The sequence below is a fragment of the Apus apus genome, chromosome 8, assembly GCF_020740795.1.
Source record: "Apus apus isolate bApuApu2 chromosome 8, bApuApu2.pri.cur, whole genome shotgun sequence".
In the NCBI taxonomy this organism is placed as follows: Eukaryota; Metazoa; Chordata; class Aves; order Apodiformes; family Apodidae; genus Apus; species Apus apus.
Window position 1 is genome coordinate 24,948,050 of NC_067289.1, and position 19,117 is coordinate 24,967,166.

A 19,117-nucleotide genomic window follows, 5' to 3' on the forward strand; every position below is an offset into this window, starting at 1 on the left:
CCTGCCCGCCTCTCGGCAAGTCAAGTAACGTTGTTGGAGCCACTGGGTTTGAAAAGGGCTTCCCCTTGTTGGACAAACCCCTGGAAAAGTGGCTGAGTCGCCGTACAAGCTGTGTCAGGTTTCATGCTGCTGCAGCAACGTGTGTGCACATCAGCAGGTGGCAGACGGGGCTTTCTGCTGGAAATCTGCTCCTCGTGAGGGCAGAAATCCTAGTTACTTGAGGCGGAGGACTGACTCGGCTTTCCAGGAGGACGGAGGGAGAGGCAGTGGCTGCGAAGCAAGAGGTCCCCTTCCCAGCCACCCTCCCATTGGATCAGCAACCACTCCAGAAAGGCAGGATAAATGTTCAAACCCTGCTTGTGGCGCATCCACTGTGAACTTTTCCCTTCATCCGTGTGTTTTAACAAATGTGTCAGGAGAAAACGATGACCTGGGGCCGCATTTTCCGCTGCCACGAACCGGTCGAGTCCTTTGAAACCAGCCCAGCCCTCTCCGGTTACTGCAGCTGCTCTTCAAGACATGAAGGTCCTGAGCTGCAGATCTTCCTCCTGAAGGAACCCGAGCGCTCATCTCCAGGGCTTCCCGGCCACCTGAGGGAGCTCGAAGGCCACGCAGCCCACCTTGACTTTCAGCGGGGCCATCACTAAAGGAAAATCGTTGATATTCAGAGAGAAAAGGGAGCCCAGAGCGCAAGCCTGTGGCAGGGGGGAAAAACACAACCTTTTTCCTAAGGAACTAGCCCGGTTATTCTAGGAGAGCGCTGTCATGCAGACAGTACTTTTCTAGGTCTCTCTGATCCAGAGAGCTTCCAACCTCCAACTTCATCATTGTCTTAAGCAGTAATACTTTGCTTTTATCCTTTAATACTCTCACATCCCGTCCAAATCAGCCTGCTGTGCAACTCAGCACAGTGACACGATGCTCTTTTGACAAAGGATCCCACAGAAACTGTTTTCTTTAACTTTTGATCAATTTTATCAGCCAGTTTATTTAAAGGAAGATCTAGAAAAACTTATTTTATCTCCGAGGTCTCAGAAAGCCCTTCTAGCCCCCATAATCAAAGCAACAGGAAAAATACCTGGGGAGTGAGCATGTTGAACTGAAATTTCTAGTGTAGGATGAAATTTCTGGGAAGAGGCTTTTTTAAAGGGCTTGTAGTGAGAGGACAAGGGGGGATGGATTAAAACTGGAAAAGGGGAGATTTAGGTTGGACATGAGGAAGAAATTATTTGCTGTGAGGGTGGTGAGAGCCTGGCCCAGGCTGCCCAGGGAAGCTGTGGCTGCCCCATCCCTGGCAGTGTTGAAGGGCCCCTTTAAGGCCCCTTCCAACCCAAACCAGTCTGGGATTCTATGATAATATTATGGACAGATCCAGCTGTGCTTGCCAAAAGGGAGATCCTCCTGAATTCACTTATTCTATGATTCCCAAAGGAATTAATGCATGAGCCTTTGACCTGCTCTGCCAGTGAAGCCCTGTCATTAACTCCTGATAATTTCAATTACATTATTCCCACTCTCCCACACTATGACTGTCATACACAAATAGGCAAAGCTGGAAGGATTAGGCTATTTAGGCTATGTTTAAAGCTACCTAAATAATTTTAAAATTATGACTTCATGTTACTCTTAAGCAAGTTCCACTGAGCATAATTAATTCAGCACCCAAATAGCAAAGGTAATGGTGGGGGGATCCTCGACAGGGAGCACATCCCTAGCAGGGCCCAGGACAAAACAGGGTTCCTGTGCTTTCAATCATCCTTGAGGGACATTTCATAAACCTGAAACACATATAATTTTATTATATTTACTTCCATGTTATTTTCATGGCCGTGTGCTTAAATATTTCATATTAAACAAGACTGGATTCGAACTTTACCTTGTTCAGGACAATGTGAGACTCTTTCAGAAATTATAGTCACGTTTGGGGACCATTTATCAGGAGAAAAAGAATATTTTTCCATTTGCTCTTTCAAAATATTTGCTCTGCCACCCCTTTCTTCCCAGCCACTTCCATCTTCTCCTTGGATGTGACCTTGCTGTGCCTGAAGCTTAATGGCTGTAATGTGCCCTGTGAGATGATTCTCAAATGCATTGCAGGTGAGTGTTTATGTCACAAATAAATACAGCACATTGCTCTTAAACTCATCCTTTAGAATGTTTATTACAGCTGCAGTTTCTGCCTTAACATAAATCAAAGCCCTTAAAGTGCCATATGATACCAAATGCTTCGTTTAACAGCATAAAATTGAGCAAAGCCTGTGTACAGTACTTTATGGGTGCTATAAAATTCTTGTGCTTGTGGCCTCACCTTTTTGCATTGCCCTGATCAATCAAGCCCACTGAACACCCTGGATAGTCAAGACTCCCATGCAACAACCATTACCTTTGAGAGTTCAGTTCTGCTGAGCTATTGCTGCCTGCACTGGAGATGCTTCAAAATAGGACAAAGTTGCAAAGAAGCAGGAACTGCATTTAACCTGAATAAATTTCCCTCACCATCATTGGGCTATTACCCCGTCTCTGAAAGAAAAGTCTTGTGTTTTGCCTCCAACATGCATCAGCAGCCTATTAGGAAAGCTAAACAGGCTTGCAAATGGATTTTTAAATCACTTTGTGTGGTAAGGAATGTGTTGTTATAAAGCTCTCCGTGTCCTGTTCTCTCCCTGCCTCACTCAGATGTTACTGGTCGTGTCTGCAATCTCATAATTTCTGTAAACAGCTGGGAAAAAGGCTGAGGAAGCATTTTTGCACCAGAAACCCATCTGAGTCCAAAGATCCTGGCCTAAGGAACCTCCTGAGGCTGGAAAGTATCCTCTGCCAAAGCAAACACCTCCTCCCCTCTCAGCTGAGTCAGACAGCAGACCACAGCGCTGGGCGTTTATTGCTCGTTTCTCTAAGTACACTCACCAGGAAAGATTGCTCTTTGGATTTCCCAGCGTTGCTTAAAGCCCCTCCTGCTCCCAGGGGCAAGAGGTGCCAGGCTGGATCTCTTAACAGCCAAACCTGCACAGACAATGTATAAAAAAAAACACCCGCCGTGAGCACCTAAGAGCATCATTAACGATGTGAAGCTTTTCAGACAAAACCATATGTTCAGGAGGCTTTTTTGGTATTATGACTTTCCTGTCTGGGTACTTTGACCTAGCAGGGTGTAAAAAAAAGACTCCCAAGCAGACTGGTGAAACACCTGCTAATCAACTTTCACTTCCTGTGGACAGGCTGTTGTTTGAAATCAGGCAGAGCAGGGGAGCTGGAAACCTTCGCATGCCGTTTCCTTTCTGGTCGGCTGCTGCTTTCCCACCCTCTCCCTCTCCTTCCCAGCCTGACCCTTCATGGGGAGGTGGGATATGTTGCTGCTGGTTTTCATGTGCTCCTCCACACCGGTGCCATTTTGACCTCCAAGAGGTCAAAAACTGGAAGAGGGGAGATTTAGGTTGGATATTAGGAAGAAATTCTTCGCTGTGAGGGTGGTGAGACCCTGGCCCAGGTTGCCCAGGGAAGCTGTGGCTGCCCCATCCCTGGCAGTGTTGAAGGGCAGGTTGGATGGGGCTTGGAGCAGCCTGGGCTGCTGGGAGGTGTCACTGACCATGCAGGGGTTGGATCTAGGTCCCTTCCAGCCCAAACCAGTCTGTGATTCTGTGATCACTTCCCGCTTTCCCTGCGCATCCCGGTGGGACTGGAGGGAGCAGAGCTGGGTGATTTGAAGCGCCCTGCAGGAGGGCATGGCCTGTCTCCCCAAGAGCTTAATTCACCTCTCTCATCTTCTGTCTCCCCTAAGTGTAACCTGGAGAAGCTCCAAGTGTTTTTCACTTTGGAAACAGCTATTTCATCTAACAAACCTTCTAAGGGAAAGAGAAAGGTTTGTCAGAGGCTGCTCAGCACACACGGGGGAGCCTGGAGCCGGATCATGAAGTGTCTGAAATGACCATACTATTCACTGGATCCTCCGTCGGTGCAAACATGGATTCTCATAACATGGAAACATTTTTTAAAGTCTGCTGTTTCTCTCAGTGGGATGGACATGAAGTATTTCATAACTGAGTCCAGCCATTTTGAAAGGAAGTTTGAGTTTTAAGAAAAGCCCCGAGGGTTGGTGCGAGGTGCCACCACCGCTCGCTGGCCTGGCCCCCCTGGGAATGAAGGAAGTTCACACCCTTGACACAGGCTTTGTTTCCCTCCCTCTGGCTGGAGGCCAAGTGTAAGCCCTGCAAGGGCACTTTTTGCTGTTCCTTGGAAATGAAAGCCTCTGGAAAGGCAGAAACAGAGAGAGATCCTGCTTCCCACTGGCTGCACCGCAGGCCTCGCAGCAGGCCCCGAGTAACCCTGGGAATACAAAATGTGCCCAGTGCAGCACACAGATACCTTTCTGTCCTTAAACTGGTGGCTGCCACTACCACCCAGCCATTTGCCAGGCTGTCAAGCATTCCAAGTGTCCAACAAGAACCTCCTCTTTCTAACTGCAGTATAAAGCCTCGTGATGTCCCCATCTCACTCCGTATTTCCCTCCCTTAGTACCTGGTATTCCAAAAGCAGATCTCCTGTCAAACTCCTTTTTTTTTTTTTCCCCTCAAGGCAGAGTATTTTGTGCACATCAAGCAGTTCCTCGTCAGGCATTTCCTCTGCCCTCAAGTCAGTATACTTTTCTGGAGAGTTCCCAAGCCATGGGTAAGGTGGGTTGTTTTCCTTTCCCTCTCTCCCTACGGCTGCAGCCCAGAGCTGAGCAGAACTTTCCAAGCAAACAGCTTCACTCAGTGGCACCGTTGTTCTCTCAGCTTTGGGGATTCATTCCTTTGCTGGTTCACCTGATCACTCCTTTACTTTCCTTGCAAATGAATCCTCTCTCCATCGTGCAATTTGCTTTTCACCATCTCCCCGAGGCCCTGGATCTGAGGAACTGCTTTCCACTTTGGACCTGGGCACGTGTTGGTTTGGGATGTCTCCTCCACCCTGGGATCTTCTGCTTGAGCTCCTGTTCACCTGGGTACAACCTGCTCCAGAGCATGAGCTCTTTCCTGACAACACCCTGATAACTGCTGCCCCACTTCACACACAGTTTTATCTGGTGACTGTTATTCCAGGAGACACCCTGCCATAGATTGTAGTTCCCTGATTTCTGGTGACTCCCCCATTGCTCCAGCATTTACACACATTCTTTTTCCAGCTGCAGCACCTCTGGCAGGTGGCACAGCACAAGCAAATGCTGCATCCACTGCAGGAATTCTCAAAAGCATGATTGTCCACAAAGAGCAGCAAATAATCAAGACAAGTGTGATGTAGTTTTACCTCTTTGTTTCTTAAAAAAACCACAAAACGAATTTTAAAAATTCCATACCTGCAGAATGGCTGTGTTCAATATCCTTACTGGGTTGAGACCTTTCAAAATAAAACCAAGAAATGCAAATCAGCATCATTCCAATAATTCTGAGTCATCTCCACACACCCAGCTTTACCTCTCAGAGAATGAGGCTTTGCTCTGATTTGTGACCCCAAGAAAGTGATACCATGAGGAGAAAAAAAAAAAAAAAAAATCACAAAAAGCTCTCATTTACAACAAAAAGGAGAAGGGGGAGCAAGAAGCATAATCCTTTCCGCATTGACAAAGACCTGGAAACCAGCAGTTTACTTACCTGGAAAGGGGAGGGGAAAAAAATCACAAACTGATAATCAAAAATAAAATGAGGACAAGATGTTCTGCCTAAGCATTTATTCAATAAGGGGGTGGAGAGGGGGATGAAATGCAGAGTTTCCTTATTTACTTTCCTTCAAAGAGTGAATGAAAAATTATTCTGCACTGCAAGAAAATCACTTGTAATATAATTGAGAAAACACATTGTTTCCCTTAGAAGCATCTTGCTCAACACTTGACTTCCCATTTTCATTCCTTAGAGATTACAATTCTTTGCATTTTTATATCTCTGAGTTCACCACCTTGTGGTTTTGAAGTACAAACAACTCCATCAATATTATTCATAGCACTAGGGGGAAAAAAAATCAAGTAGATTCATGTTCTTCCACATAAATGACAAGTGAATAAATACAAGTTCCATGGGTGACTAATTGAAATCTTGCAGTGACATTTCCGGGCACATCCCGATCGCTGTGCACGGGGTAATCGATCCTGGGAGGACAAGTGTGGAAGTTGACACGATCCCTAGGCCAGAGTTGTGATCCCAGGTCACTCCTTAGCTTGGAAAATGTTACCTCCCATTAAGACCCTTTGTTTCTCACGAGAAGGACACAGAGTCCCTGAAGACAGACCAGAGGAGACCACCAAGATGTTCCAAGGGCTGGAGCAGCTCTGCTCTGGAGCCAGGCTGGGAGAGTTGGGGTGTTCAGCCTGGAGAAGAGAAGGCTCCAGGGAGACCTTAGAGCACCTTCCAGTGCCTGAAGGAGCACCAGGAAAGCTGGGGAGGGGCTTTTTTAAAAAGGGCTTGGAGTGAGAGGACAAGTGAGGAAGGATTCAAACTGGTAGAGGGGAGATGTAGGTTCAACATTAAGAAGAAATTCTTCAGTATGAGGGTGGTGAGACACTGGCACAGGTTGCCCATGGATGGAAGTGAAAAAAAAAAAGAAACAAAGTTTTCTCCTTTACTCTTATCTGGAAAGCAATATTTTTTTTTTCTGGAAACTGAAGCAGTCAGTCCCTGTGCCATATCTGCAGTGAGATCCACAGCCACGAAGCTCTCCAATAAAATACAAGGCAGTGAGCTGCTGGGGCACTTTTATTTCCAGTAGCTAACATCTGACAGGAAATGCCAAGTGTGCTGCTCTGTAAAATTATAGGGAATGTGAAATGGAAAGAGAAAACTGAACTCAGGAAAGACAGCTGATAAAAAACCTGCTTTTAGAAGGAAGCCAAGTAATAACATCTCATCCTGGCTCCCACACAAGGCCTGGAGTGTTTGCTTCCCTTGGCAAACTGAATAAAATCACACTTGTTCCAGCTTATAGTTACGCTCTAAACAATAAGTGCTTTGGGGCAGGCTGAGGCTCTGACATCTCCCCTGAAATGCCCTGCTATCCAACTGACAAATCACCTACTGGTGAACAAGATCTGAATCCTACTGGTGAACAAGATCTGACTCCTAGTTCCTTTGGGGAATGCGTCCCTTGGAGGCTGTCCAAGCACTGGTGACCACTGTGTTCTTCTGGATGGCTTTTCTGAGCTGCACGGGAGTGTTCTCATCACTGCAAGAATCATTAGTGCTTTTATAATTTCTTAAAATCTGATTATTCCAGGAAGATAGTCAGCAGATTTGTCGGAGGTGAGAGGGGTGGAATGAGGCACTCTGACATCCAAACCCTGCTCTGGTAGGTGCTGTGAAGGGGGGTGGCACCAGCGAGCACCAAGTGTCCCTGCTTCCTTCCCCTGTCCCAGCTGAGCTGCTGGTGCAGGGCTGACCTCACCCGGGAGGCAGGACCATCTGGGGTTATTTAAAAAAATAACGTTTTGCAATGACATTTGAAATGTCATTAAATTTCATTAAAAATTGGCATTTTCCTGAGCCAAGAGCAGCATGTCTGTGTGTCCCCAAAACTACCATTTTCTCTAATAATTGGATCATGAAAGGCACCTGGGTGCAGTGCAGGAGCTAGGTCTGTGTGTCTGAGCAGGAGTTGGATGTTTTGCTGTTCAGATTTGTATGATTTGGTGAACAAATGTCACCACTATCCACACTGATCAGAAACTCAGCTGCGAGAGTCAGCTCTTTAAACTCTGCACTCTTTAGGAGTTGAGAATCTAATTTCCCAAAGTGAGCTCCCATGTGCCAAAGTCATGCTGCAAACTGACCAGAATTCTTCAGCCCTGGCTAAATTTTTGCCCAAAATCTACAGTTTTCAAGTTTTCTGTTGCTTTAAAGTCTGCCTGTTCCTATGCCCAGCTCTGCTTTTCTGGCCTAGCATTGATCACATTCTCCTTGGTAAATTAGTATGCTTACACACATCCCTGTGGTTGTTAAAATTATCCCACAATCCAAAATATTTTGACTGACAAGGTAAAAAACATTCCCAGCACCCTGAGGTCCCTTTCTGCTGGAAGCCTTGGGAAGAACTGGCCCAAAATAAAATTACAGGAGTGGTTATTACTACTGCCAGCCTGGTAATTTGGCAATTACTAGGAAGAGCATCAGCCCAGGCAGAGCTGTGGCATCAAAAATCCCCAGGGATGGAGAACTGATCCCTGGGAAGCATGGATGCTTTGGACAAGATGTGCAGGAGACACAGCACTGTGTCCAGCCTGGGAGCTTTCCTGACTTGCTGCTGAAAAGTACTTTGCCCCAGAGAACAAGAAAGCAAAGCCAAGAACCCTGCCCTCCTAACAGGAGTCCTGCCAGGAGGAGTCTGTGGAAGAGGCTTTAGCAGAAGACACAGCCTCTGGGTTTAGGCTGCCATGTTTGCCAGATTGCTCTTCCATGAATGTAAAGAACAGGAAAACAAAACACCTCAACATAAGCTTCACTCCAGTGTGACTCTGTAGGGATCTTCCCTGCAGGACCCTCCTGCCTCCATCCCTAGCTGTCCCAAAATAATTTCAGCTTCTAGTCCTGTTTTTTTCCCAGCCCTGGCTCTGGTTCCACAGCACTTCCTGCTCAACAAACAAGATCAAAGTTTTTTTATAAGTTTCTTACACCAACACTGAAGAGCAATGCTGCCCTCAGCACATTCCCAGCCTTTATTCCCCGGCAGAATTTCCCATGGGCAGCCTTCATACCCTGCGTGCCCCTAAGGAAAAGTCATTTTCCTACAAAACTGAAGGGCTGGGATTTTCATGGAGATAACATCTTGGACCCTACGCCCAGGAGATAAGGTTTCAAGAGGCAGCCCTGGCCCCAGCAGTGTCCAGCAATGTTCTGCCGCCCAGCAACCTGCCACAAACACCAAGTGCTTCCAGGAAATGGGAGAGAAACAGCCATTTGAACAACTCTTTCACAGGTCCCACAGGACTGGGAAGAACTGGTGGATGAATCACTGCTCACAACACATGTCTTCAAGGAAATCAGAAAAATAAACAAGCTCCAAGTGTTCTAATTGGCTCCCTGGGGGACAAGAGGGACCCTTTGCTGGGGCCTACAACCCTGCCAGCCTGATCGTGGTGTCCACAACAACTGGTGGACTCAGAGTTTGGGCAGGGAGGTCTGTAGGAAAAGCAGCAGCATCCAGCAGTAAATGGTCTTGCTGGTGCAGCACAACGTGTTGGATCTGTAAGAATATCCTCATGCTGTGGCAATGCTGCTCTCATTCATGGGTGCCCTGGGCACTCAGCAAATAGATGTAGCAACCAGGCATTGTTTATCCAAGATACACCCCCCCTGCACCATTTATTTGGTATGCCTGCTAGTTGTACCTGCCCCAGCCATTCTGCTGTTTCTCTGAGTTAGAACTGGCCCCAAAGTGGCAATTTGCTGTTGCTGCTGTGGTCTTAGGATCAGCCATAGAGCCCAACAGCAGCTCATCAGAAGTCCAGCTCCCAAACAGCACCACACCTCTGGGGCTTGTTGGATGTTCCTGCACTCCCACCTGAGGGGTTGCCCGTGGTTCTCATCACCTCCCAGCCAAGGGATAAGCAAGGAAGAACAGGGGTAAAAGCAAGGAGTTAATGTCTGCAATTCCTTTTCTGATCAACAGCTGCAAAGCTGCTTCAGACCCTGGGCACACGCTGGCCCCATAAACAGGTCATCTTGGTTTTAGTCTGAGGAAAGTCTTCTGCAGCCTATTGCAAGAAATGCAGAAATGTCCAGAGCCTTTTTCAATTCTGTTTTAATTTGATAGATTGACTGAGGAGACCTGAATTGCTTCAAGTGTCAGCAAGACTGTCCTGAGCAAGACTGTCCTAAACTTATGCTCCCTCTTGGCTGGCAGATGACGAGACAGCAAAACAAAGGGGAAAAGTTCCTAACACTTCACAGTGGAAAGTATTATTTGCTAATATTCAATATGGATTATAAAGATCTCAAAAGGTTAGAATGTACCTTTGCTTTCATATAAAAAATGTTGTTCCCTTCTCAGGCTCCCTGATGACCCCATCAGTGACAGCAAGCTTTCAGAAAGGCCATTGTCACACTAGAGCCTCACAGCACAAACCTCTGGAACAAAACAGAGGAATTATATTGGCAGGTATGATTGTAGAGTGTCTATCAAAGAACAGAAGCAGAGGTAGCTACCTGCAGACTTGACAATTAACATTTGTAGCATCAAGTATATATATAGTTAAGTCTACAAATGTGCACAAACACACATGCAGCCCACACCAGAGCCACACCAGCAGTGGGCCAAGATCAGGTGCTCTATCATGAGTTAAGGTTTTTATAACTTCTCCCCTGACAAAACCATGTTTGTTCCTGTGATAAACAATAAACTCAGTGACTCAGTAAGAGATGGGCTCTGTGACTTCCCCACAAGGCCATTCCCATCCCACTGCCTGTGATTTTTGCTGTGGATCTTCCACCATCTCCTATTTTCTTAACAGAACAGCAGGTTTCTGTGACCTTCTCTAGCTCATTTCAAACTCTCTTATATTTCCATCCTGTCACATCATGATACAGTCTTCTATTTTCAGGTATCTTCATTATTTGTATAAGAAAACGTTTTCTACCACGCTTAGCATGAGCAGTTGGATAATTCCTGCCAAAAATCTGTTTGAGTTAAGAGCTGGTGCTTGTGACTCGTTCAGTGGGATTGCCAGGCATTTCCTCTCTGCATCAATAGGCTGCCTTCAGAAGAAAAATATTAATATCAAAACCTCCTCCATTTGAAGTGTCTTGTTAAGAAACAAGTTTTTATGCCTAAAACAAATTTACTCTGCTAACAAAGTGCTGCATCCCCTACAAATATGCACAGTTGCTTATTAGAATCCAGGAGACTTGAAAAAATAAAGGCCTAAATCATAACAACTGCTTGATCTCAGCAAAAACTCATCTATTCCACTAGATTTTGGTTCTTTTTATAATTGCAAGGTTGGACACAGAAAAATATTGTTATTTGTCCTCACCAGACATTGGTAAGGGTGCCTGGTTTCCAACATCCCTTGTGAAAATGCTGGGGGCATTTCCTTCTCCCTGGCAGGCAGTGTGCTTTTTGTGTCTTTCCTCCTGACTCCTCAGGTATGATACAACACCTGCAGGTCTGAGAATTCACCCTGCAGCCTCGAGCAGTGCCAGTGTTCAGGGGGAGACACTCGCACAGCTGAGAGGTTTTACCAAGCTCACACCTGCCTGATTTCCTACCACCAAAGCACATCCTGGCCCCAGCCCCAGCTGGGAGGCTCTGCTGAGGAACAGGGGGTTAAACCTGACATGTTCAGGGTGCAAACTTGGGGTGCATTTACACCCGTGTGGGTCAGAAGTCCCATCCTCCCTGCTTTTGCTGCCTCCTGTGATGCATCACTGGGCAGAACTACCCCACCCTCAAGTGCTGCATGAAACCCCCTGCCTGCTCCTCCTGTGTCCATGGCAGCCCCAGCTGCAGCCTGCACAGAGCCAAGCACTGCCTGCTGAAGGTGCTCAGCCACTGACCAAGTGCTTTATTTTTCTCCATTTTGTGGATTATGGCAAAGTTATAACTTATAAAAAATACATGTCCAACCTTTTCAAGACAGCCTCCAGAATGTGGCATAGCAGAATATGCAGAAAACAGAGCAATAAAGGAACTTGTGTTCAGCTTCTCAATATAAACTGTGGCTATGCTACATCAAGTTACTTTGGAAAACACTTTCACTTCAACTCAGGTCAGTACAAAAGTCCAGTTATTAAAATTTAAAATTACCTACTATTGTATAAAAGCCAATATATGGCTGGCTTCTTGAAACTAATCTCCTGCTTCCCAAAAAGGGGAAAAGGAAAAATCCAGGTATGCAATCAGCAATGTTTTTTTTATTCAAAGTGAGAATTAACAGTAATTACCCAAGCATTCCTTAGAAATTAAGTTGGAAGAAGCTACTGAGAGAAATCTGCTGTTAAAAATTAGCTTCTCTCTGTCATGAAATGTGACTTCTGCATGCACCAAAAAGTAATTATCTTAGTCCTGTTGTGATGAGTCTCCATCGTGCCCTTAAAAAGTTACCACTGGAGTCTCTGTGTTTTTAAGATTGATAACAGTTCCCTTGTTGAAGAGGCTCACAGGACCAGGGGCCAGCAGTGCAGTGGTGGGGACAAGCCAGAGGTTTTGCCAGGGGACAGAAAAGGACTGGGTGGCAATGGGAGGTCACCAGCACTTCCCATTATTGTGCTTTAAATACCCTCAGCATTCCCTCCCCTCCTGTTGTTTTCCACGCTCACCTTTGGGAGCAAGGTCAGCCAGGACTATTGCAAAAAAACTCAAAACAAAACGTTAGGATGGGTTTGAGTACAGTCTGCATGGAAAACTCTGCAATAATTGCCATCTCTTACACAGAAAAAAGAAGTAAAAGTTATTCCCCCTTTTTCTTTTACACAGTAATTTCCCTTAAATGTAGATTTTTTTTGGAGAAGACCAAGAAAGGAGTACTACCCTTAATTAAAAATTCTTTCAAAAAAGAAAGGGTGGATGTGATCAGGAATTCAGGAAGGAAATCTTAACCACAATATTCACAGCAATACTTCCATCACATTACACCTCTGTCAATATACATATTTTTGCTTCATATGCATGTGGCACTCTGTTGTGTTCATGAGCATGTCACAGCTCTGAAGCCCAGACCTACCTTACAGAAGATGAGAGGATCAGGCTCTGAAACTGGCAGCAAATCAGTTCATCAGAGACGTCGATACAGAAGCTCCAGCCCATGATAACAACATCTGATAACACTGATATCAGGAAGAATAAAATTCCACAGCTGTGAAAAAATGAGCAAACCCATCCTGAGCTTTGCATTGTAACCCAACCCCTTATCTCAGGCTGACACTGAGTCTGTATGGACAGTCTGGCATTAAAAAGGAGCTCCCCCAAAAGAGAAACATGGCAGAGTTTTGTTTGCTGCATCGTGTAGAACCTGGTCTTGCCCTGTCCCAGCCTTTCACTGTGGGTGCATTAATGTCAGCAGAATCCAACACAAAATGTCAGATTTGCATCTGCAAAGTAGAAAATATTAATCTGCTTTCTGTCGTAAATGGCATTTTCTTAAAGGCTTGGGGAAGGTGTTAAACCCAAATCCCTGACATTCCAGCTTGATTTAGAGAAACAGCAGAGTAATTTCCCAGCTCCCATCATATTCCTTGTCAGAAGCAGCTTACCTAAGGAGCTGGATGGTGCTTTTTGTTGGTGAAGCCAAACACAGTGCTGGAAAGGCTGGTCACTAGGTGAGAAAAGATATGTTGTACAGATTGCAGGAAAAGCTGGTGACTGCTCCATGCCATGAGGGCTAGATCTAGATATGCAAAAAGCCAAACCAAACCAACCAACCAGGTCTGTGGTTTGTGCTGCAGCTGGGCACAAACCTCTCCTGGCCGATACTAATATGCCAACCATTTCCAAGGAAACTGATCTAACATCACATCCCTCAATCAGTAAAATAGCAACATTCTTAGGTCTTGACCTACCAATCTGCTGATGTGCACAATTAGAGACCAGGGTGTAGATTTTAAAAAACAAACAAATAAATCTGATAGAATATGCTGAACATTTGACTCTACCAAAGGCTCATTTTTCCAGACCAGAGCTACCACTCCAACTATACGTGACATGCTTCCCAGTTTCCTTTGCTCTGTTCCTCACAGAAACTCTTCATACAAAGGAAAACCACTGAACATCAGTGCCCATTTCAGCATTTTTGACTAGCTGCATCAGGCCCATGTTTCCCAGGGTGCTCAGGAAGAGGTGCCCATCCCAGAGGTCAGCTCAGTCCCTGCTGGAGCAGGATGCAGCCATGCACTGTTCGGGTCGCAGCAGCCAAGGTTTGCCACGTTACACAAGCTCAAATTTAACAGCAAGGAAAGCTGAAAAACTTTCTCTTTGGAGTCTCTCCAGCTTTGCTGAAAATCCCTGTTTGGTGCTGCTGCACTGTCCTTCACAAAGTGTTTTTCCTTGAGCTTTAAGTGGCTGAAAGTCTTTTAGTCAGTCTTATTAACGGGATCAAAGCTGCAGCTGAAATCACAGCTGTTGGTGGTCACTTGGATTTTTCTCAGTATAAACAGTGTTTCAGTGACTATGATGCTCCTGAAAAGTACCACACTGAAGCCTGTACTTTGTAAGTGATGTTATTCTTCTAGATTTTTTTTAACCTCACCATCATGATTAAGCCCAACTACGCAACGTGGAGAAGCAAACGCGATAGTTCTTACACGTTTACATGAGGAAACAAGCAGGTATTTGTCAGACCAGGGTGACTAATGGAGGAAAAAAAAAAGATCCTTTTTTCAGAAGTTCTGGGAACACGAGGGAATGCAGAAAAGGACAAAGAAGGAATTATTCCTAACCAGAACCCAGAAAATGAGTTTATCATGAAACGGAGCAACAATAAGAAAAACATCACAAACTAATCCAAGACGTGCTGAGAAAAGAAGCCATTTATCAGTAAGGAGAGATCAATTTCTTAAAGAGCTGGAGACAGTTGCTCTGCCAGTTTTATTCCATTTTCATCTGTTGCTCAGAGTAAAAATATAGTTCCAGTTTATTTTTTAAGCCACATAAGCACTATCCACAGTAACCAAATATGGCCCTCACAATGAAAAAAAACCAAAAATCAGGCTACAGTTTTAGAAGATCCTGAAGAGGAACCTGCCCTGGCTGCTGTCAAGGTGGTCAGTCTGCTTTGGGAGTTACAGGAAACCCTGCAGAAGAGTAAAGTAAGGATCACCTTTTTGGTCTGTTGGCCCAGAACAGTCTGTTCAGGGGTGGAACTGTCTCCAGCTGTGCTTCTGCCAACGTTTTGCCCATTTTTGGCTTTGGATTCCATGAGCCAAGAACCTCACCAGCTCCTGGGGGGAGCAGAGCCCTGGGAAGGGTGGCTGCAAAGGGCAGGAAGAACAGCGGTCACCAAGGACAGAATAAACTGGAGGATGGAGTGAGCAAGACATGGAAAATGTGTTTCCTCTCAATTGTTACTTCTGCTGGATCATCTCAGCCACGTCACCTCTCCAGAAAGACAGTTTGTGAGACAATGTTGTGGAATTTAGAGTGAGAATTCAGTCATTTGTCCCCACCTTGTTTAAAACACTAAGGACGTCACCCCCATGTTGTGCAAATATTTAATGCCTTGTTTAAACATTGTGCAACTAAACACTTCAAAAAGTATTGTTCTCTTGCAATAGTTCACAGTGACATACATTGGATCTTTATAACACCTGGGTCAAAAAAAAGTGCCAGTATTTCTAGGGGATTTTTATTGCTGTCAGCTGTGAATAAATGTTAGCTTCAAACAAATTAAAAAAGCTTGTGTGTGAAGTGAGGGGTCATGACTTAGCATCCATCTGGATCTGCCAGGAGGAATTCAATAGAAACAGTGCTTTTGAGGCTTCATCTCAAACCCCATCTTTTGGAGATCTGGAGCACTCTCCAGACATCTCCAAGGAGGCAGAGTGGCTGTGAGAGCTGTACAAGGGAAGGGAAGACTCCAGCCAAACATCACAGCTCTGCCCAGCCTGCCAGCTGAGCTCCTCTCTGACAGCCATCAGTGGTACAAAATGCTCACACAGGTGTGCAGTCCTATCAGCATTTCATCTTCAAATGACTGCTCTGATTTCTGTTTACTTTTAAACAAGCCTGAGCCTGTGTCCAAGATCCATTTGTTACACTTTGACAAGACAGAATTGTGATTTCAGTTTACTAATAAGCATTATTTATTGCTTGTGTTTACTCTTGGCTCTGTGTGATTTTATCTCACTGGGCATGTAAGGGATTTGTTTGCTGGGGCCAGTCTATAAACTCAGATTTCTCTGTTCCATACCTGTTGCATCATGAAAATTAACCAAATAGGCTGTCAAAATGTTGTGTGTCTCTTTCTAATGTTACAGTAACACTGATAATAATCTACAAATATTTACTCCCCCTGGTTATAATAAAATCCTTTTTTTTCTCTTGGGTTTAAGTCAGTTCATCTATATTTCAACTCCTTAGCAAAATGTCAATTCTGATTCCATTAAATAATTCTTGAATTTAGCCATTTTCTACAAACTCATCTCATTTTCTCAAGCCCAACAACCCCCCAGCAAAGTCCATCCCAAGAAATACCTTCCAAACCTTCCATGCTGAGCTTTCCTGCCAGGCTCCAGAGGTGTTGGCACTGCAGCACGTGGGGCATCAGTCTTGTACACTTGATAAAGGGGAACGAACAAAAAAATAGCTGTAATTGTGACAATTCTTAAGTTTCCTGACTATCCCCCAAGGCAGATGACTCTAAACGTGGTCCTGTTATGAGATGCACCCTCAAGAAACCCCCAAGAAACAGTTTTATATGTTACATTAGTGGCTGGGAAGTGCTGAAGGTGCAGCCCAGTGACAGAATTTCAGGCTGAATTCCCCATTAAAGAGAGAGGGTCCAAATTACACCTGCTTAGAATTAATTACTAGAACTGTGTTACTAGTATTGATGGCAGCACATTTATACTGCCACTGCTGCTCATTTTTGGGGAGGTACAACAAAAGAGGATCCTCTAAACACTTGAGAGTTCCCATGCTTCTCTGTTTCACTGGGTTCACAAAGGATTCTTCTACACTTAAATATTTGATGCTGTAAAAGGTATTGATTTGATTCACTAAACCTCCAGTAGACTGAAAGAAATGCCACGTGGATTCAAATACCTTAGGGACAGAGAACAAAATGGGAGAGTAAAGGTGATTTCCACCACCAGGCATCACTTCTCAACTGGAGGAGCCTCCAAGCAGCAAGACCAGAAGTCCTGGTCACTGGACTTTTCACTGGAAAAGTTTGCCAACACCACAGGAGCAGTTCAAAGAGAGCTCTGAAAAATTGAAAAAAGCAATATAAAAATATACAAAATAATAGAATCAATCAGTTTGCAGGTTTTTGGCCAGAAGGGCTTACTAGACCTTCTTGACTGACACAGACATCCCAGTCCCTTGCATGTCAAGTTTTATTCCTGCCCTGACCCAAATAACTTGCATTTAAGGGATGGCTTTCCAGTTCTTTCACTTTTCTTCATTTCCTGGCTCTAGAAATTCTGGTCAAAAACAATCCTGTAAGTTGAACAGGAGACCAAGTCAAAGTCCTTGAAGGTAATTCATGTCACAGTGAGGATTTACTGGCTTCAACTGCTTTCTCTCTCCTTGTTTATTTTTCTGTGGGTTCCCTTTGGAACTGGTACAACTACACAGCAAACTTTCCCATAGGTCAGTTGACCCAGAGGATTCACAGCTTTTTACAAAACTTGTACAGTCACTCAAAATACAGGTGAATTCATTTTGGCTGTAACCTAGCCTGTCTTTTTGTAAAAAAATTCAATGTATTGTAGATTTTGAGCACTAACACCTGCAGGAAACATGGTCTGTGTCGAGTCACATACACAAAATCCACTGGGAAAATTCTGCCACCTGGGTGTGCAGGAGCAGCATCAGTCATTGCTGACACCAAACACACATTTATCTCCAAAAAAATATAAAAATCTTATCCATTAACAGAAAGACTTTAAAACAGTCAGAAGCCTTCAAAAGCAAATTTCCTTGGAAAAATGAACCACACAAAAACCAACATATTTTTATGTCAGTGCTTAATCATGGGCAAGGTCAGCCCAGCAATGCATCAGATCCCCAGTTCAAAGCTTGGTTAATCCAGCAGCAATTTTGGAGTCTAATTACACAGAAAATAGTCCCTTGTGATTAATTATTTGGAATAAAATGAAGCCATCGTTATTGGGGTGGGGGAGCCATAAACAATTCACTGGAAATCAAGTAACAGAGCCTGGTTTTGGCTACAGCAAGATGCTGATGTTGGAACTGGAAAAGTTGCAAAATAAAATAAAGTGAAGTTTGTCCAAATTCGTTGTATTCTATTACAGTCATCTGCCAGTGATTATGAGCCAGTGAGGTCTGCTGTGAAATGCTTACAAAGGAGACAGAAATAGTCCCCAAATACGAAGCAAATGAGGAATAACTGGCCTCTAAACAAGCATTTGCTGTATGAAATAAAAAGATGGTAAGGAAATGAAAACCTCAGAGTGCTTTTTAGACCAGATGCCTGAAACAAGCCTCATTTGCAGGTCTAAAGGGTCCCAGTCAGATGTGACAGATGCGTGATGGAAACCACGGCCCGGCGGGAACGCTGGGAAATCTGCCACAATGCACAGCTTGCTAAAGCAGGACAGAGAAGGGGCTTGTTCACAGGTAACTTGCACCACCACTGTCCTCTTTGAGTCTGGACCAGGTTAACCAGGATGAGAGGTACAAAGAGAAGGACAACATCTACAGACACTGCATCCCAGCTACCTGGAATAGATGTCATTTTGAGTTAGGTCTTTGTTTCCTTTTGTTCAGATGTTACATGCTGCAGAGATTAGTTTTAATGTCACCCAAAAGCCTGAAGCAAACGAGCAGAGTCCAGCTTGAGGCCTGGCTGTTAGGAGATGCACTTTCAGCCTTGAAAGAACAGATACAAGGCAGGCTTAAAATAAATACACTTTCTAAAGACTGTGGAAGCAGCAACTGCCTGTGTTTGCAGATATTTAGGAACATGCCCCCAGCCCTGACCTGAACCTGTTGGCATTTTATTTTCTCAGGTCAAAATGCTTTGTCAATTCAAAGTCTTGTCTGATCAACAGCAAATTATAGCAACATAATCTCTACAGCAGTTTAGGAAATCACCATGGAAATTCCTCCTTGTCCTTGCTTTGTGATACAAGTTCTCTGTCCTTGTCACACTGACCCTCAGGTCTTGGTTACTCCCAACCTCTTTGTTGCACTCGGGAGGAAGGAAACAACCGTATCACTGACAGGGATGCCAGCTGGGAAGGCAGGAAAAGGAGGGGAACTTCAGAGGGAGAAGGAAGTACATGGAAAGTTAGGGATGGGGTCAAAGCCTCACGGCTCAGTCCTGAGACATCAGGGGGCTGGCAGGCGTTCCCAGCACGAGGGACAAAGAGCCAGGTTTACAAGCTCTGACCTCTCAGTGAAGCCCCTCAACTCCCACAAAACTGAAGGCATCAAAACCGTGCGTGTGAAACCTCCGTGCGGGCTTAACGTCCTCCCTTCA

The 19,117-nt window shown here is 44.9% G+C and overlaps 2 long non-coding RNA genes across 3 annotated transcripts; both read right to left on the minus strand.

Moving 5' to 3' along the window:
* Window positions 1-1,814: 1,814 nt before the first annotated feature.
* LOC127388007 (uncharacterized) lies at window positions 1,815-12,868 on the minus strand. Its single transcript, XR_007890264.1, has 4 exons — window positions 12,680-12,868; window positions 9,972-10,085; window positions 5,333-5,373; window positions 1,815-3,003 (listed from the first exon to the last, which is right to left on the minus strand). It is a non-coding gene; the product is annotated as an uncharacterized LOC127388007 (long non-coding RNA).
* Window positions 12,869-12,937: 69 nt separating this feature from the next.
* LOC127387901 (uncharacterized) lies at window positions 12,938-16,876 on the minus strand. Of its 2 annotated transcripts, XR_007890236.1 has the most exons (4): window positions 16,714-16,876; window positions 16,144-16,225; window positions 14,771-14,921; window positions 12,938-13,342 (listed from the first exon to the last, which is right to left on the minus strand). It is a non-coding gene; the product is annotated as an uncharacterized LOC127387901 (long non-coding RNA). The 2 variants fall into 2 exon arrangements; XR_007890235.1 differs by having other exon boundaries at window positions 12,938-14,921.
* Between the last annotated feature and the right edge of the window lie 2,241 nt (window positions 16,877-19,117).